Source organism: Rhinopithecus roxellana, chromosome 22 (genome assembly GCF_007565055.1).
Source record: "Rhinopithecus roxellana isolate Shanxi Qingling chromosome 22, ASM756505v1, whole genome shotgun sequence".
NCBI classification, from domain to species: domain Eukaryota; kingdom Metazoa; phylum Chordata; class Mammalia; order Primates; family Cercopithecidae; genus Rhinopithecus; species Rhinopithecus roxellana.
The window spans coordinates 1,059,672-1,080,350 of NC_044570.1; the positions used below are offsets into that span (position 1 = coordinate 1,059,672).

The window sequence follows — 20,679 nt, forward strand, 5'->3', positions numbered from 1 at the left end:
ATGTGTTTTTGTTAAAGATACGTTTTTGAAAAAAATTTAGGTAAACATTTAATAATGTCCCCTTTTCTATCCCAAAAAGTAATTTCATAGTTTATTTAAATTTTTTAACAAAATGTAGATTTAAAAAAAAAATAGATTTAAAAAAAAAATCCAAAATACTGTGTCAACATGTAATCAATGTAAAAATTACTAGTTTGCATTTTTTCATATGAAATCTTTGAAATCCATTGTGTATTTTACATTTCATTACGTCCCAACTCAAATGTGAAATTTTCATCGAGAATATCTGAACTGTATTCAGATGAATAAAAATTGTAGTTAAAAAGTTCAACATAGATTTAGTAGGGGGCGTGCAGCCAGCTTGCAAATCAGATCTCGGCTGAGCGGCCAGGCAGCTAACCCCCGAGGAGCGGCCTCCTGGCGTCCCCAGCGCCAGGAGTTGAGGATGTCCTACAACCCATCAGCCTGCCCCCAGCAGACCCCCGGCTCCAGCACCCCTGGCCGGGCACCCCGGTCCCTACAGGAAGCGTCCCGTGCGTCGGGCTCAGTGCCAGGAGCGCTGCCCCTTTCAGACAGCTGTTTAAGACTTTGGACCGCCTTCCATCGGCTGTGTGCAGGCCATGAAACCACCTGGCGCCCAGGGCTCCCAGAGCACCCACCCGGAACTGCTGTCGGTCACAGGGGAGATGGGCAAAGGGATCCGGACCACCTATGCTGGCAGCACGAGCACCACGGAGCACGTGAAGAGAGGGATCATCCATCCCTAGTCAGAGCGCCTGGCAGAGACAGGGCGGAACGCTCGCATTTAACAGGGAGCTCCTAAGCCTCTGTGTCTGGACTTTTCCCGGCCACTCCAGAGCACCTGCTTCTCCCTGGCCCTCATCCCTAGTTGCACTAACCATCCTGGGCTTCCTGTCCTGTGTCCCTTGATGGTGCCCTCAGGAACCAAGGGGCGGCTCTCACTCCAGGTGGCAGCACTAACGATCCCCCCTCCCCCCACCCCACCCTGCCAACGCAACAAGAGTTAGCAGTGAGGTCCCCGTGAGTCCCACCCATGACCTGCCGACAGTGTTGCCCACTGGAACCTTCTGCGGCCCCCACTACTCAGCCCTTCCCAGCACTTCTCCCACGTGCCCCGAGCCTCCTTCTCCCTCAACACGGGCTCAGGCCTCAGGCCTGACACTTCCCTGCCTTGTGTCTTTTGCTAAATATGACATTTCTATATTAATAAAAGATGATTTGGAGTTGTGCTCTCTAAAAAAAGTTTAATATGAAAGAGAAATAAAAGGAAATTTAGCAAAGGAATATATCGATGAATATTTAAATACTTAGATGACATTACTACCAGACATAATGAGATCAGTATTTCATTTACTTATGATTAATATTTGTATTTATTTTTTATTGATTTTATTTATGTATTTATTTTTAGTATACTTTAAGTTCTAGGGTACATGTGCACAACCTGCAGGTTTGTTACATATGTACACATGTGCCCTGTTGGTTTGCTGCACCCATTATCTCCTCATTTACATTAGGTATTTCTCCTAATGCTATCCCTCCCCACACCCCGACCCCATGACAGGCCCCTGTGTGTGATGTTCCCCGCCCTGTGTCCAAGTGTTGTCATTGTTTAATTCCTGCCTGTGAGTGAGAACATACAGTGTTTGGTTTTCTGACCTTGTGATAGTTTAAACAAACTAGCAAGTTCAGAAGTCACTTTATAAGAGAAATTATGAAAAATAAAGTATTACTGACATTGGTAACAGAATAAAAGTTAGAGTTAGACAAAGTATTAACAAATAAGCTTATTTATTTATAAGAGAAGGAAAAATATTAAAAGGATTAAATGATGTCTTGTCAACATGAAGAAAAACTGTATTATATATCATTCATTTGTTAACTTATTATTGTGTTTCCTTGTATAATTTTCACTTGGTTTTGTCAGTTTTACTACTTGCTTCATTATTTCAAAAACTACATCTTCATAGACCGTTTCAGCTTTTGCTGTGTGGGCAGAATTATAAAACCCAGTTTCAAAATTTCAACTGAACGTTGTCAGCATTTTTCTTTGGGATTTTATTGAAAAAAAAAAAACCCCAAGTAATTGTGTGTGTGTGTATTTTAGCCTTATCATGAATGTAATAACAATAAAATCAAACAGAAGCAAATGGATAAGCAATATGTTGGACTAGCATCTCAAGTATGAAAATGGCATTGCCAACAGTGATACAATTTTTTTCAAAATGGTAAACTTTTTAAACTATAATCTTATTTTAACCTAAAATCTTACCATCGGAAAGTGCAGTGTACATTAAAATGTTCTGAAATGCCTTTATTCACATTTATTAAATGGTCGTATTCATTCAGTTATCTACAAATTGGTTTTTCACTTCTGTAATTGTCTTATAGAATGTTCAGAAGTTGTGCAGAATGTGAGATAATTTTCTATTGAATATGATCATTTTATCATTGCAAGACATCAAACATCCCTGTTTCCTACCAAATAAATGTACAATAGCGATCAATGTAAAGACGTTTTTCAAAAAAGATACATTTTTGAGTTATAAAACAAGGATTTTAAAACTTGAATTGTTACAGTGAATATATCTTAATATAGGCTACAGTCACTTTAGATAAAAAATTACCTCACGTCTATTTTCAGTATTACTTAAAGGTGTTTATGTAGTGGCAAAGATTTTTTTTTTTTTTTTTTTTTTTTTTTTTTTTTTTTGCCTAGAGGCAGATATTTTTCCACATGGCTATTTATGGTACGAAACTGTATTTAAATGCATGTACACATATAAAAGCTGCCACTGTGGCTGTAAACTATTAAAAGTTACAAAGATTAAAAAAATAAAAAATATTTGTTTTTCTATGAAATGTCTTTATTCAAGTCCAAATTTAGAGGTTTAAAATGCTTGAAATGAATAAAACTGAGTGTTTCACATATTTCAGTTGGAATGGCCTTTGTCCTAATTTTATTAGTGAAGCAGCAGACCGCATTTTTTTCGTACTCATACGCCTTCAAAAGGTGGACAGAAAAAATTGATAAAACTTCTAGGACATTACGTGATGAAACACATTAAACACTAAAGGAGAAATACAACCTCACTGTTTATAAAAGACATATGAGAAGGAACCCTGCATACATATATCTATCAGTTTTGGATTTTCAAAAAATATTTGCCTTAAAATGAGCTTCATTAGAATATGCGTTCTCCCACAAAGCCAAGGAAAGTAAGTTAGACACAGGATCTGGAAGTCTACGTGTGTGATGTAACTTCATTGAATACATTTCACAAATAAGGCAGAAATGTATCCGTGTGACCCAAAATATTCTCTAAATTTTCTCAAAGCAATGCGGCCACATCTATTATCTTTTACCATGACTAGTGTTCATTCCATACGTTTGAACATTACCTCGCCTATTTGCAGCCTCCTATCTCTGCGATTAATTATGGCTAACATTCTCAGCAGTCAAACATCTTGCAAGTGACAGCTTGAAAACGCCTACCAGCATGATGTTCACTCTGCCACCTGACTAGCTTGTCTTCCATCTACACATTGCGGTATTTTGAAGAGCGCTTTAGTATTGTAAATTTGATCCAACATGTGTTCAACGAGATGAAATCTTCAATATTGCACTACCTGTGAATCGGGAGAATGTTAATTTGCTTCTGTAGTTTTAAGTGTATTCTTAGAGGTAGATGAAGCCATATTATATCATTGGATTCAAGAAGTAAAGTAAATAGAAGAAAAAAAGATGTTATTTTAGTTTGGTTATGTTTGTATCTTAAGTTTTCTTTTCCAGATATATGAGAGCCTACTAAACACACTGAATAAAATGTGGTAGCCGTGGGTTAAATATCATACTTTATGTTGTGTTTATTAATTCCAGGATAGAGTAGAAAAATATGCTCTCTTATATAATATAAAAATAATATGGGAGAAAGAAGTAAACAATTAACTTAGAGATATCATTAATTAATTTCTTTTATAAATGAAACACTAAATAATTTCTATTTGTTTTGACAAATAGAGAATATGTTTAGAATCAATGCTTTATTACTTGGAAAGTGGAGTAAAAATTTTAAATGCATTATTCAGATTGTATTATTACTATGCACTACAGATCACATACATTGGTCTTTTCTTCGTATTAGACATTAATTAATGGCAAACGTCCCTTCCAGGGACTACTTAATATGAGTAGTAAAGCATCTGGAATTTCTGAAATAATAAAAGTGACCTAAATCACCGTGTTTGGTAAATTCACAACATCCAAATGGCAGGAGGGGAGTGGTGGAGGTAGGGAGGGGAATGCTCATGCTCTCATTATTCCCAAACGGATTCTTACAAGTCTTCTCACTGGGCACATGGATGCACCTCAGTAATACACAATGTCTTAGACAGCCACAACTGTCTGCACTTTTTAACAAGGTACATTTCAACATTATTATTCCTTGCCACCTCAACATCAGACATTTTCTCATGTCATCTTTCACTTCTGAGGAGCTGAATTATTGATCCATAAACTGAATCCATAGCTATGTATCTGTGGATGTTTTTAAATTATGTGAAAATTTCGTATATGCTTTTTTCTGGGGAAAGTATCAGAACCTGGTGATTGTAACAAAAACAATCACTCGTGTTAATATTTAAGTCTTAATTAATTCGGGAAAATTTGCACACACCTAAAGGTCAGATATTATTTTGTACCCTACATATAAAACCTTTTTTTTTTTTTTTCTGAGATGGAGTCTCACTCTGTTGCCCAGGTTGGAGTGCAATGGAGTGATCTCGGCTCACTGCAAACTCCACCTCCCATAACATTAATGATCACTGATCAAAGATCACCATAACAAATATAATAATAATGAAATATTTAAAAAATTGTGAGGATTACCAAAATGTGAAACCAAGACACAAAGTGAGCACAGGCTGTTTATTAAATGGTACCAATAGACTTGTTTCACCTGGTTTGTCACAAACATTTCATTTGTAAATAAAAGAAAAAAAGGCCATATCTGTGAATAAAGAGAAGTGCAATAAAACATGTTTGTGTTAATTTGACTAACTTTATTCCAACTTAATGTAAACTAGTTTATTTTTATTTTTATTTATTTATTTATTGAGACGGAGTCTGGATCTTGCCCAGGCTGGAGTGCAGTGGCGCCCCTCAGCTCACCGCAAGCTCTGCCTCTGGTGTTCACACCATTCTCCTGCCTCAGCCTCCCGAGTTGCTGGGACCACAGGTGCCCGCCACCACGCCCGGCTAATTTTTTGTATTTTTTAGTAGAGACAGGGTTTCACTGTGTTAGCCAGGATGGTCTTGATCTGACCTCGTGATCCTCCTGCCTTGGCCTCCCAAAGTGCTGGGATTACAGGCGTGAGCCACCGCTCCTGGCTGTAAACTAGTTTTAAAACAGTTTATAAAACTCTAAAATGAACCTGGCAAATTTAGAGCAATAATAAAATGATTTAAATTAGAGAAGCCTTTTTAAAAAAGGATAAATAACAAATGTCTCATTGGATTTATTAAAGTTGTTTCAAGTTCAGCTCTGAGGTTCTTAGAAACTAAAGTAAAAAGTATGACCAGTTTCTGAAGTCAAGACAAAATCATACAATCTTTAACTTAGAAAATTATCTTCTGTGTTGTGTCCTAAGCATAAAACAAATGTAAAGACTTGCCCTGACACTCTGTAAGTTGTTCCACTCCAATACACACTGCAGAAATGTTTCCTGGCAAGAACAGCAAGTCAGAAGCCTTTTCAACACAATAAGGAGGGATATGCTATATATAAAAAAAAAAGATGAGGAGGAACAATAGCACCTTAGAGAAGTGAGAAGTCTCAAAAGAGACATGTATAAGGAGAGCAGTTGCAATTATAAAGAGTAAAATATGGAATGATGAAAAAAGATACTTCAAAGAAAGTTTTCCTCAGTACTTTGCAATGCTCTTGCCACCTTCTGAAGAAAGCTGGCTCCTCCTGGAAACAGGGTATTTGGACCCAGGCTTTGGAATGGAGTGACCATCTGCATCCAACTACCTTAAACTCACCTTTGTGAACATAGGGTAATAATAATTGGGTTACATAAAAGTCACTTTTAATCTAAAATGTCGTTCATTAGTTTGACCAACTTTTTTTTTACCACTGGCCACTTGATCCTTGTCTTGTTTGACCAGGGTTGTCAAACAAGGTTTTTTGTTTCCTTCTTTGAAGGAAAGAGTCAATGTTTCTCCCATTCCAGTATATCCACTTGAGGAATTTTTGATAAAATGGCCAATGAATGGGCAGTAGAAGAAGTTACAGGCTGCTAATAAAATGCTGAGTAATAAACCTTGGAAATTCTAAAATCGTTTGCAGGAAGACCTTGCTTATTTTGTAACTATTATGTATTATCATATGTATACTTAACTCTTTGAATGTGTTAGTGTTCAAAGTATACCTTAATTTTATATATATATTTAAATTACATAAGATAAAGCCACTAACAATTTTTTAAACATTTTCTTATATTTCCTTTCAGTATTTTTATATGTATGCATCAGTACTCAGTAATATTGCTGAATGCATGTTTATATTTACAAAGCCTCTCCCCTTGTGCAAACTCTAGTCAGGATCCTCTAGGCCTCCTCTAGGCCTCAGCCTTCAGTGTTCTTCCTAGTCTGGCCCCCATCTCTCAGGTTTAGGAAGAAACTTGCAAAGAATCCCCCACTCTCAATACTGATCACGTTTGATATCTGATCAAATTTGTAATCTCCCACCACCCTCCAGATGATTTCTGACCAGCTTGGCCTGTCTTCAGTAAGAATCCTATTAGATCTGTTTAATCCAAATGCCCTTTGCCCCTGATGTTTCCTCTTAGTATGCCCAGTCGAACAAATTTTCAAACATTAAAAAAATCTTAGACAAAACTAAGTTCAGATAGTCTAGAATGCTTACGTTCAGCTCTTGGCTTTCTGAACACCTGGCATATCCTCTTTAAATGGTCTCAATACAAGTAAACACAAAATGAATAGAAGTAGACATTAGAGATGGGCAAAATGGAGAAATACAGGAATGAACAGAAGTTTCTATTTCAGGTAATTAGATAAATTTTAAGATGTTTATAGTTAACTTTGTTAATTAGTTTTAGCCCCTTGAACCTTTGAGAACATTTTATTACTATATTTATCAAACGTTATTTTTTTTAACATAGAATGGTATTTTCACTCAAATCTCTTGAAACATATTTATAGTTAATAAATTTTATTTAATATCGATTGTTTCTTTTTATTAGTATTTTCTTTTAAAAATAATTTTGGCCGGGCACAGTGGTTCACAGCTGTAATCCCAGCACTTTGGGAGGCCAAGGTGGGAAGATCACTTGAGGTCGCGAGTTCGAGACCAGCCTGACCGACATGGAGACAACCCAACTCTACTAAAAATACAAAAATTAGCTAGGCGTGGTGTTGTATGCCTGTAATCCCAGCTACTTGGGAGGCTGAGGCAGGAGAATCGCATGAACCTGGGAGGCAGAGAGTGCCATGAGCCAAGATCGCACCATTGCACTCCAGCCAGGGCAACAAGAGCAAAACTTCATCTCAAAATAATAATAATTATTATTAGTAGCATTTTAATTTTATTTAAATATATTTGTTCCATACCTTCATAATGGGTTACCTCAAATGAATTTATTATATAACTGGAGCTCAAATTTAAGTTTATTTATAAAATATGATTATCATTCAGCCTTATTGATTTGAAAAGATTATAAAAGAAAGTCAGAGGAAGAAGATCTTATACCTTCTATAAATACAATATTTTCCCAAGGTCATGTGCATGCATCATGCCTAATATCAATCATTGATATCCTCAATGCAAGTACCATATGCTATACGGAACATGTGGACTGTTTCTGTGGCTACAGAGCAACATGAGATTTCTGTTTTATTTCATTTTTTTCTGAATACTTTTATAATCATAAATACTTAATAGATTATAAAGAAATAATACTAAAGTACATTTTATATCTCAGGAAATGAGGTAGATTTGGTTAGTTTACACACTGAAAATTTTATAATTTTATGTTAGACAAATATTGTTCATACTTATGAACTAAAGTTCCTAGCTTTGGAGTTAATGTTATGTTTCACCTGAAAGGACAAAGCCTTGACCATCTGGATTGTTTTAGCTAATGAAATATGAAGGAAAATCATGTGTGCCACCTTTGGGCACACAAACTTTAAGAACTGAAATTTCTTATCCTTTCAGCTTGTGTCCCCGATTAAAGAATATATAGAGCAAATTAACATATATATTAATAGAGATGTATAACTTATATCACTTATACTACAATAGAATGTTATTTTCACTTACAGGTAGCTTAATAAGGGTAAGACAAAGGAATTGAAGCTCTTCAATCTGCTATTGGAGTGTATCTTCATAAGCCTATCTAAGAACATACATATTTGATTTAGAAGTATGAGAAGTCTGACATGTTATTGGAATACAAACTCCATTGGGTTGGAATCTGATTACTTTGCACTCTGCAGTGTCTCAACTCTTCATAAATATGTAGCCCAATTGAATACTTGATTAAGTCACTGAGATTTTGAGATTTTTTTTCTAGCAAAACCTAAGTTATTGTGAATTATAGTCCTGTTATGTGCTCTGTCTTCTCAAATTTTTCTCGAGTTCAGCTTTTTTTCTATGTTTTACTTACCTAATTTATCAATGAATATTAACATGATACTGCCCAGTCTTAATGACCCATGAAAAAACCTCGGCTGTTAAGGCTAAAGGAACCAATGGCGAGGGCACCCCAAGTCTCCACCGAAGAGCAGAAATATGCACTTCTGGGTCATAATAGTTATTAACTGATGATTTTATTTTGGCTGTCTAAATCTCGTTCTCACATTTTGATAATATTTTTACATTTAGAAAAGATTGTAATTAGCTACCAAGTGAAAGATGTTAAAATATTCTGCATTATATACAGTCATTTTAAAAATTGTCACATAGCCTTATGAATTAGGTATACTACATCTATTAAATGCATTTTAGAAATGAGGACACTGACTCTGCTGGTTCCTTTTTTTCTTCCATAAGAATATTATGCTCTACCCTGTCATAATGCTCATCACAACTGCACTAAATTATTCAAATCTTTTTTTTTTTTTCCTGCCAGAGTATGAGCTCCAATTGGACAGATTCTGACAATGTAAGTGTCACTGTTTGCTGCATGAATAAATGGATTGGAAATTCAACCCATTTGCCAAATGTGCACACATTTTTAAGTGGTATATAATGGGTTTTCCACTAAGCCTGTCTGAGTCAATCCTCCTTGTATATCGCCTACCTTTAATACTCTATGTGCCTGAGGATTATATATTAATGTGCTGACCATGCTTTCATAAGGGAGTTAAATATCAGGCCACCTCTTTCCCTGCATATTATCCATCTAAACTGAAATGGATAGGCTGTACCTCCAGAATGACTCAGAACAGAAAAGCTCTCAGTCTTTTAATACTTCCATTTTTTTAAATGGACATGTGACTTCTATCTTTTATATTTGGGCACATTTTACAAATTTATTCATGTCATTTTATTGGTATCTTAAGGTTACATAAAAACTATCAATGAGTATGTACTTCTTGCTTTAAAAAATTCTTAGCCCAAGTAAATTTATTTTAAGGAGAACTTAGACATGCAACTATCGGTTTATCGTGGTTTCATTATCCTAAAGCTACTAGTAGTCACATTTTATTTTGCTGTTTTTCTGTTTGTTCTTCTATTATCTGTCTCATTTGAGAAGACAACCTGTGGATTGATTTAGAATATCAGTTTTTTTATTGAAAACCTCTGATTTTTAATCACTATCACTGTCTTTTTGTATTTGCAATTTAGAAGTTTTTATATAAATAAATAGCACTTACTTTGTCATTTGGACTTGCAAATTCTAACCTAGAATGAGAGCGTCTCTAGTCCTGAGCATTATATTATTGGTGGAGGCTTTATATAAGGTCTAATTATATTTACCTTTATTCCACATCCCAAATCCAACTGTAAAATATATATTAATATAGCGAAACTAACATACATCACTTATACAATATCATTAGAAAGATATTTTTATTTATAATAGATTAACAAGAGATAAGACAGAGGCCTTCACCTCTGCAATCTGCCTTTGAAGTGTATTGTCATAAACCCAGGTAGGAACATGTGTATTTAATTCAGAGGTATGCCAAGTCTAACACACTTTGAAATATAAAATTCACTGGGTGGGGATTTGATGAATTAGCTCTCCACAGTGTCACTCCCAAAAAGATATAAAACATAGCTGCTCAATAAATATTTATTAAAAGAAGAAACTAAGTGGGTGTCTACTTAAGAAAGTTATTGATGTAGCTAGCAAGTAGATTGCCCTGGAGAGAGAAGGAAAAAAATGTTTTCAAGAGAGTGAGATTAACAAAGATTTATTTTTAAAAGTTGAGAAGAATTATTTAAAATTCAAGAAGTAATATCTGCTGTGCAATTGAAGTTGAGGTGCAAGTAGAAAGATGAGGCTGAACGATTACATTTAAATGCCCCCTTATAAGTGAATGTCATGGGTGTGATCTGGAGGCAAGAACAAAGGGTCATGAGTTATACTGGGGTAGCCAGCCATGGAAAAACCTCAAAGAGGCAAACATAAGCCAAACCAGAGAACACTGCAAAATGCTGAAGATCATATTAAAAATTCTAAAGATGGAAAGGCATAATTAGAATTCAATTGAAAGTCAGGGTAAGCACTCAGGATAAAGATGATGCAGTTATGAGAATAGACCAGAAAAAAATGAGATCTGCCTAGTGTAAGTGACAAAAATAGTGGGGGTTTGGCACAGTGTATTTTGGCATACGAATTTCCCTTAGTGGTTGTTAAATCAGTACTGTTCAGACATCAAGGGCTAGATCATCAACTGTTTTGTGTCCCAGTTATCATATTTAAACTTTATCTGTAACACTATATGGAGCTCTTGTATAATTTTTAGCTGAAGACTGACATAGTTATTTTGTGTTTTGTAAAAGTCACTCTGACATCTGTACAGAATACGTAATTGAAAATGGTCATAAACTTGAAGAACAGGATATAGGTTTTACTGGAGTAATTAAGTTAAACTTATTTTTAATGAACAAGAACATTGTTAAGCAACAGATGAATAAATAAAAATTAACTGAAAATACAAGAATCTGCTATGGAAATTAAATCAAATATATTAATGCAAACATTTTGTTGTGTATTTAAAAGCAGTAATTCATATAATGAACTTGTTATATCTTTGTCTTACCCTAACCCCAGCTCTAATTTACAAGTTTTTTTCAAAGTGTATACAAAATTAGCATTATGAAAAGTAGTCTGAGTGCTTATTAGGAATTTATCCCACAGATATTTGAAGCCTTCTACTATCAATGTATTTCCAGCCTATACTGAAATAACTGAAGTGACAAGGACTCCAAAATCTCCACGAATAGACCAACTAAGTCTTGAAAATTATGGAGGTTTTTCTTGTATTAGCATGGGCGTATCATTCTTTTCCTTTTCCTCGTTGTTTCCGTTCTTCTGCTACGGTTCAAAAATGTTACTTGACAGATGAAATGTGCTGTTAATTACTTTGAATATTTATTTTATTTATGTATTTACTTATTTATTTTGAGACAGAGTCTCCCTCTGTTGCCCAGGCTGGAGTGCAGTGGCAGGATCTCGGCTCACCGCAAGCTCCGCCTCCCGAGTTAACATCATTCTCCTGACTCAGCCTCCTGAGTAGCTGGGACTACAGGCACCCACCACCACGCCCGGCTAACTGTATTTTTTAGTAGAGACAGGGTTTCACCAGGTTAGCCAGGATGGTCTAGATCTCCTGACCTCGTGATCCGCCCGCCTCGGCCTCCCAGAGTGCTGGGATTACAGGCCTGAGCCACCGCGCCCGGCCTATTTATTTTATTTTTTAAAATAATGCCTGCTGTTAAATAACCCTTAGGGGGGCCTATATATTTAAAATTTTCTTTGATAATTATCAGTCACAATTTGTAATCGTAACAGAGGGAATGATGAAGGTAAGTGGCAAAAAGTGTTTATTTCTGGTCTCTATGAGTGACAAGTGGTAAAATTTTCTTAAGGAACTTTGTATCGAGAAATAGCAGTCCTTGCTATTCTCATAAAATCTTATATAAAGATTTATTGTATCTCCTTCAAAATTTTAAGAGAATGTGATATTATAACATGTTTCACTCAGACAAGAAACTGGTATAATCTAGTATCCTTGAGCTAAATTCAGAATATAGCTTCCACTTTTCAAAGTTAATATTTTATTACCTCTTTTCCTTTTCATAAACAAAACAGTAAAAACATTTTCACCCCGATGTGATTTGGATGCTTTGTTCCTCCAAATCTCATGTTGAAATGTATCACCAATGTTGGAGGTGGGGCCTGGTTGAAGGTGTTAGGATCATGGGGGTGGATCTTTCATGAATGGCTTGGTGCCATCTTCATGGTAATGAGGGAGATTTTCCTCTGAGTTTACAGGACATCTGGTCATTTAAAAGAGTCTGGGAACTTTTTCCTGTCTCTCTTGCTTCTGCTCGGGGCTTGTGATGTGCTGGATCCCTCTTTGCCTTCTGCCATGATTAAGCTTCCTGAGGTCCTCACCAGAAGTGGATGCTGCCACCACACAGCACATGCCATTACAATGCCAGAGTGAAGAAGCCTTGGCAGCTTCCACCTAGATGCTAGAGAATGTATAGGAAGTCTGGGTGACCAATCACAAGCTGTAGCCCCACACAGAGTTCCAGCCAGTGTACTTCCCAGTGGAACTGTGGGAACAGGGCAACTGCCTTCCAGATCCCCACATGGTACAGGCACCAGCATCTGAAACTGAGGCAGGAAATTAAAGAAAAGTAAAAACGTCTTGATAATATTATCTGATGTGCTCTGGAGACTCTCCCAGCACTCCCTCAACACAGGGAGAAGAAAAACAAATTTTCCTTTGTTTTATGGAATGAGTTTGTAGATTCCTATTCTCTGTAACTAGTGACTTCGAGTATTCTGTTTTATCTAAGAAGTACAACGAAGGTCATGAGAAGCCTGAGCGGGTCTGGACTACAGCTGCCTGGGCACCATAGTGAAGGTTTCTCTCTTTTGGAACGGGAATATTTACCCAATGACTGTGCTACTCTTGTATCTTAGAAATAAATAACTTATTTTTGATCTTATATGCTCACAAATGGATGGAACTTGTCTTGAGTCTCAAATGAGACTGGACTTTATGAGTTGATGCTAGAATGAGGCTAGACATTTTGTGACTATTGAAAAAGGATCATTTTATTTTGCAATGTAAAAAGAACATGACATTTGAGGAGCCAGGGATGGAATGATATGGATTTTATGTTACTTTCCTCAAAATCTCTTGTTAAAATGTAATCACCAGTGTTGGTGGTGGGGCCTGGTGGGAGCTTCAGGATTATGGGTGTGGATTCCTCACAAATGGCTTGGTGGCATCCTCATGGTAATGACAGAGCTCTCACTCTGAGTTCACATGAGACCTGGTGTTTGTTTAAAAGGGTCTAAGACTTGCCCCCTTTTGCTCCTGCTCTTGCCATGTTACACACTGGATCTTTTTTTTTTTTCATCTTCTACCCTGATAGTAAGCTTCCTGAGGCCCTCACCAGAAGTAGATGCCAGCATGATGCTTCCTGTACAGCCTGTAGAACCATGAGCCAATTAAACCAGTTTTCTTTATAAATTATCCTGCCCCAGGTAGTCCTTTATAGCAATACAAAATGGATTAACACAGGCCACATTTAAGACAATTTCTCAGTTTTTCTTAGCCTTAACTAACCTAAATACTATCAACCAAAATGTAAGTGAGGGCAGATCTCAATAGACTTAGAGTTATTTTGCCAAGGTTAAGTATACACATGGAAAAAAGAAACACAAGTTACAGTAGGAACTATGTCCTGTACTTTTCCAAAGAAGATTTGGAGAACTTTAGTACTTACTGGGGAAAAGAGGAAGTGAGATGGAAAGAAAAAAGGAACAAGAGAAAGAGAGGGGACCATTGTGGAATGGTTACTTTCTCCTGAGGTTCTAATGCTCAATGCATCTACATTTTGCCTGTGAAAAGAAAGGAGCAGGGGAAAAGTCAATCATGCATTTGTCTCCCACTCAGTAAATCTACATTTTACACATGATAAACTAAGAATGTAAAATTATAGTGATCTGTTTGAGAGTAAAAGGAAGGCAATTTTTGCATGACCAAGTTCCCAAGCTTAACTTTTTCTTTTGGGATAGTGAGCTTGGGGTCCCAGTATTGTATTTTTCTTTCACAATACAAAATAAATCTATGAAAGCACGTTAAGATACAGTTGATATTATCATCGAAATGAGATATTATACACAGATGTCATAAGGCCACCTCTTATTTTTATCCTTTATTCAGTCACTAAAAATCTCCTTGCACACTGTGGAAAGAAAAATAGACTTCATGTTAAAAGCTAAAACTTAGTATTTTTATCTTTCCATAGAATTGATTTGAAGACTGGCCTCATACCCCATTTGCAGTGAAGAACTGAACCTGGCTTAGAGTAAGCCCTGGATAACTACAAACAGGTGGTTGGCAGTCTGAGTAGCAGACACTTAATCCACACTTGCTATAGTTAAAGACAGACATATTTTTCCAGCATAGGCATTTCCCTGACACTAATATCAGTGAACATGTTCTGTGCGCCCTTCATGATTGTATAAACTTTGATCACCATTGCTTCATCTTTCATGCTCACAGACTGAGTGATCCTTTTGCCCTTCCACACGTGGCCATTCCTCTCTCTCTTCAATAATTCAACTTTATTAGTCTCCAGACTTTCTTCTTCATATGTATATATATGATATTATTTATTTATTTATTTCTCAGAGACAGGGTCTCATTCTGTCTGCCTGGCTGGAATGCAGTGACATGACCATAGTTCACTGCAGCCTGGACTCCTGGTCTATCCTCCTACCTCAGCCTCCAGAAAAACCTGAGACTACAGACGTGTGCCACCATGCATGGCAAAGTTTTCAATTTTTTGTAGAGACGGTCTCCCTATGTTGCCCTAAGCTTGTCTCAAACTTCTGGCCTGAAGTGATTCTCCCACCTTGTCCTCTCAACGTGCTGGGATTCCAGGCCTGAGCCACCATGACTACCAGATTTTCTTCAACTTCATTCTCCTTTGAGGAAGATAAAAAACATCTGTACCTCATTTTCCAAATGTGGAGGCTCCATTGTTTAGACCAAAGGCAAAACAATGATTTCTGTATTCCGGAAAGCTTTCTTTCTGATCCCAGCATTCTCCAGGCTCCAAATGCTCATTGAACAATTGTATTCACGAATTGATGCAGCACTTCTTCAATTCTAATGTGCATGTGCGCTGCCTGGGGATTTGGTTAAAATACAGGGGCTAATTCAGTAGGTCCAGTGGGGCCCAACATTCTGCATTTTTAGGAAGTTCCTGGGCGATGCTGCTGGTGTATACACCACACTCTCAGTAGTGATACATTACTGCAATAATTGTTAGAGCCTTTCTCTGTATCAGAAGAAAATGTTCTAAGAGTGTATTCTTTCTATTCCATCCTTGTCTCCAAAAGCATGAATTCCTACTTTTTCATGTTGGCATAAATTTATTTATTTTTCTAAGAAAAAAACACACACCCACACAAGATGTCACAGCAATTTATTTATGTACATTTAACATTAATAAAATTTGGAAGAGCTTAATGTTGGCGAATATATTTAAATGTCTTTATTACATATTTCTTGGATACAGAAACTGGTCATCAAGGCATGTACTGTATAGGCTGTTCTTGTACTGCTATAAAGGAATACCTGAGAGTGGGTAATTTATAAGAAAAAAATGTTTAACTGGCTTATCTTTCTGCAGGCTATAGAGGAAGCATGGCCCAGGCATCTGGTCAGCTTCTGGGGCATCCTCAGGGAGCTTTACTTTTGGTGGATGGCAAAGCTGGAGCAGGCACGTCACATGGTAAAAGCAGGAGCAACAGAGAAGAGAAGGTGTTACCCTTTACAACAACCAGATCTCTCAAGAACTCACTTACTATTGTGAAGACAGCAACAAGCGGTAAGAGATCCACCCCCATGGCCCAAACACCTCCCACCAGGCTCCACCTGCAGTATTGGAGGTCACAGTTCAACATGAGATTTGTAGTAAGGTCATATATTCAAACCATATCAGACATACATAAAATGAAATTGGCAAATAACTGGGATGATACCTAATAGGGGTGACCCAAGCTAAAGACAAAGCTATCTGATGCGATAATTTTTTTCAAAATGATACAAATGGGGACCAATAAATTCAACTATCTCTAGCCCCAGCTCTGGCAAAAGTTTGTCCCAAGGGCTAAGTATCTGTGCCATTCCAATATGTGAATGAAGAGATGGGAAATTTGGTTTATAGTTAAAAATCTAGTCCTGGGGGTTACGGGATATAAGACTTACTCCTACATTAAAGAGTTAGAACTAGATAGCAAGGTAAGTAAATTCAGTATGTGTCTCCTCCAACGCAGGGGAAAAAGAAGGAGCACAATGCATTTAAAGCTAGACCTAGTTGGGACATGACATGAAGTCTCATTGAGTTGTTTTAGTAAGCTGCACACCTCCTTCCTTAGATGAGTTTAAGGGATTTCAGGAAAAATCAGGTATGTTTCTCTTTATAGATTATTTTACTATGCACCAATGGGATTGCAGCTCCAGTATAAATAAGAGATTCCACCGTATCTCACTTGAATAAAATAACTATCTGTGCCTCACGGCTTCTATATTTCTTCATTAACATTATTTTTTATATCCTTTTGTGCAAATGTGGACATTTTATGACTTTTGGCAAGACATTTTGAAAGTCTAAACTGTATTTACATGTATTTCTTGTCACCGTGATGACTGGACATTTTTAGGGAGAAGAAACATTTCTTTCCCACTCCTGAAGTTTCTTCCAAATAGCAGGGAAGCTCCGCTAGTTGGTTATGCTGCCTCTCTCCACTTCCTCACACACCTGTTGCTGAGTACTAGAAAAAACTAGGCATGAAAAGCTGGCTCCTTTTCTCCTGCTTTGTGGAATGGCTAGCCTACAGAAATCATATGCTCTTAGGCATGTGATCCATTTAATTGCAAAGGCCCTGTCCCCTGGAGAGGCTTATGATGGTCCAAGGCTGTGGGTGACCAGGAGGTTATGTTGCTCTGATTCTGGCATCAATTGTAGGAAATCCATTGTTGAACTGCTCAAGCCACACTCTCCAAATCTATTAGTGACCAAAGTGATATTTTGGTTCCTAACTACAGAATCTTTTGTCATACCTCTCTGTGTTTCACACTTCATCAGAGAAGAGTGGTAGTATTTACTTGGCATTCCTTTGAACCTCAGCATTATTCATCTTCATTAACATTTGGAGAACTCCAGAAGGTTGGTTCCAATAGGAAATATGTGGTTTCTTCCTTATGATTATGTGTACATGAATTGTAATCTTTATTAATAAATGTCTCAAAATCAAGACTTGGGGAACTTGGCTTGAGAAAACTGAAATGCAACTTCAACTTCATCCCTGAATAAACTTTGGAACTCAAGCTCTTCTGATTTCAGTGACCTCACATAAAAAATGGGGTTCAGATCTGTACTGTACTTAAAGCTTGGCTGAGAGGTTAGAATGAATGTGAAAATATATTGACAATTATAAAACAACACAAATGTATGTCATTATTCTAATAATTCCTCATGTGTATGTAGGAAACACACATTGGTAAAGTAAATGGCATTACTTTTGATTTTATTCAATTTGTTTCCCTTTATAGAAAGCTGGAATAAACCATTTTTTCCTTCTAGAAACAAACACTATTACTCTTTATTGATTGCATCAGATTCTTATTGTATACTATAATGTGCACTTTCTCCTAGGGTGACTTTTTATGAGTATTAAGAATGGATCATTTTTATATGTAAGTCTAAGGTAGGCTGAGAAGTATTTTCTACTCACATAAGATCTTTAAAAGTGAATTATGTTTATACCACTTACGTAGTTTCTTTTTAATGATGTAAATAGCACCTTGTTTATTATGACAAATTTTTAGACTTAGTCCTTTTAGTTATACGAAGTGTTAAATGACATTGTTAGCCTATTTTAGTGTAGGCACTTTAAAATGTCAGCCAAACAGATGTTCCACTATAAACATGAATAACAATGAAGGAGAGTAAGACTAAATATAGGATATTTTATTATGTTAATATTAATATTATTTAAAATTCAGTAGTGATAACATTGTATATAATAATGAAGAAACAAGAAAGACCAAGTTATAATTTACAAAAAAGTTGTAATTGGTTTAGTTATTTTTTAGTTAAAAAGTAATTTATATTTGAGTGGCAAGAATATAGGAATAAGTTAGCAGATTGACTTACAGTGTTATCCTGATCATTCTGATTTGCTTCTAAGTTATTCCACCCTGTTAATTTCAGTACCATATCATGTTCAATACTCAAGTAGATGCTATAAATTGATATATATGTGTATTTACATATGTGTTTAATGTGATATATAATAAAAAGTGGGAGGAAAGAAGATCTATGCTCTCTAGAAAAGAAAAACATAAATGTCATTTTCCTACAGTTTGTGCTTCATAAGTGAAGGAGAAATAAAACCCTTTACAGACAAGCAAATGCTGAGAGATATCGTCACCACCAGGCATGACTTACAAGAGCTCCTGAAGGAAGCATTAAATACGGGAAGGCAAAACCAGTACCAGCCACTGCAAAAACATATCAAATTGTAAGGACCCTCAACACTATGAAGAAACTGAATCAACAAATGGGCCAAATTAGCAGCTAGCGTCATAATGACAGGATCAAATTCACACATATCAATATTAATCTTAAATGCAAATGGGCTCAATGCCCCAATTAAAAGACACAGACTGGCAAACTGGATAGAGTCAAGATCATTCGGTGTGCTGTATGCAGGAGACCCATCTCATGTGGAAAGACACAAGCAGGCTCAAAATAAAGGGATGGAGGAAAATTTTCCGAGCAAATGGAAAGCAAAACATGAAAGGTTGCACTCCTAGTCTCTGATAAAACAGACTTTCAACCAACAAAGATTAAAAAAAAGACAAAGAAGGTAATTACATAATGGTAAAGGAATCAATGCCACAAGAAGAGCTAACTATCCTAAATATATATGCACCCAATACAGGAGCACGCATATTCATGAAGCAAGTTCATAGAGACCTACAAAGAGACTTAGACTCCCACACAGTAAGAGTGGGAGAATTTAACACCCCACTGTCAATATTACACAAAATTAGACAAAATGAGAGAAAATCAGAAAGGATATTCAGGACTTGAACTCAGTTCTGCACCAAGGGGATCTAATAGACATCTACATAATTATCCACCCCAAATCAACCGAATATACATCCTTCTTAGCACCACATCACACTTATTCTAAAATTGAGCACATAATTGGAAGTAAAACACTCCTCAGCAAACGCAAAAGAACGGAAATCTCAGACCATAGTGCAATCAAATTAGAACTCAAGATTAAGAAACTCACTCAAAACCACACAACTACATGGAAACTGAACAACCTGCTGCTGAATGACTACTGGGTAAATAACAAAATTAAGGCAGAAATAAATAAGTTTTTGCAATCAGTGAGAAGAAGACACAACTTACCACAATTTCTGGGACACATTTAAAGCAGTGTTTAGATGGAAATTTATAGTGCTGAAATGCCCACAGGAGAATGCAGGAAAGATCTAAAATTGACATCCTAACATCACAATTAAAAGAATTAGAGAGGCAAGAGCAAATAAATCCAAAAGCTAACAGAAGACAAGGAATAGCTAAGATCAGAGCAGAACTGAAGGATAGACACACGAAAAACCCTTCAAAAAATCAATGAATCCAGGGGCTGATTTTTGATAAGATTAACAAAATAGATAGAACACTATCCAGACTAATAAAGAAGAAAGAGAGAATAATCAAATAGACACAATAAAAAAAGATAAAGGGGATAAAACCACTGATTCCACAGAAATACATACTATCAACAGAGAATACCACAAACATCTCTACACAAATAAATTAGAAAACCTAGAAGAAATGGATAAATTCTAGACATATACACCCTCTCAAGACTAAACCAGGAAGAAGTCGAATCCCTGAATAGAACAATAACAAGTTCTGATATTGAGGCAGTAATTTATAACCTAACAAACCAAAAAAACCCAGCATCAGATGGATTCACAGCCGAATTCTACCAGAGGTACAAATGAGAACTGATATCATCCCTTCTGAAACTATTCCAAACAATGGAAAAACAGGGACTCCTCATTAACTCATTTTATGAGTCCAGTATGATCCTGATATGAAAACCTGGCAGAGAACAACAAAAAAGAAAATCAGGCCAATATCCCTAATGAACATTGATGCAAAAATCCTCAATAAAATACTGCAAACCAAATACAGCAGCACATCAAAAAGCTTATCCACCACAATCAAGTCAGCTTTATCCCAGGGTGGCAAGGCTGCTTCAACATACACAAATCAATAAATGTAATCAATCACATAAACAGAAACAATGACAAAAACACATGATTATCACAAT

General features: G+C 36.4%; 1 pseudogene; it reads left to right on the forward strand.

Annotated features, from left to right (window-relative positions):
• The first annotated feature begins 445 nt into the window (after positions 1-445).
• On the forward strand, positions 446-809 carry LOC104675179 (annotated as a pseudogene).
• Positions 810-20,679: the final 19,870 nt, after the last annotated feature.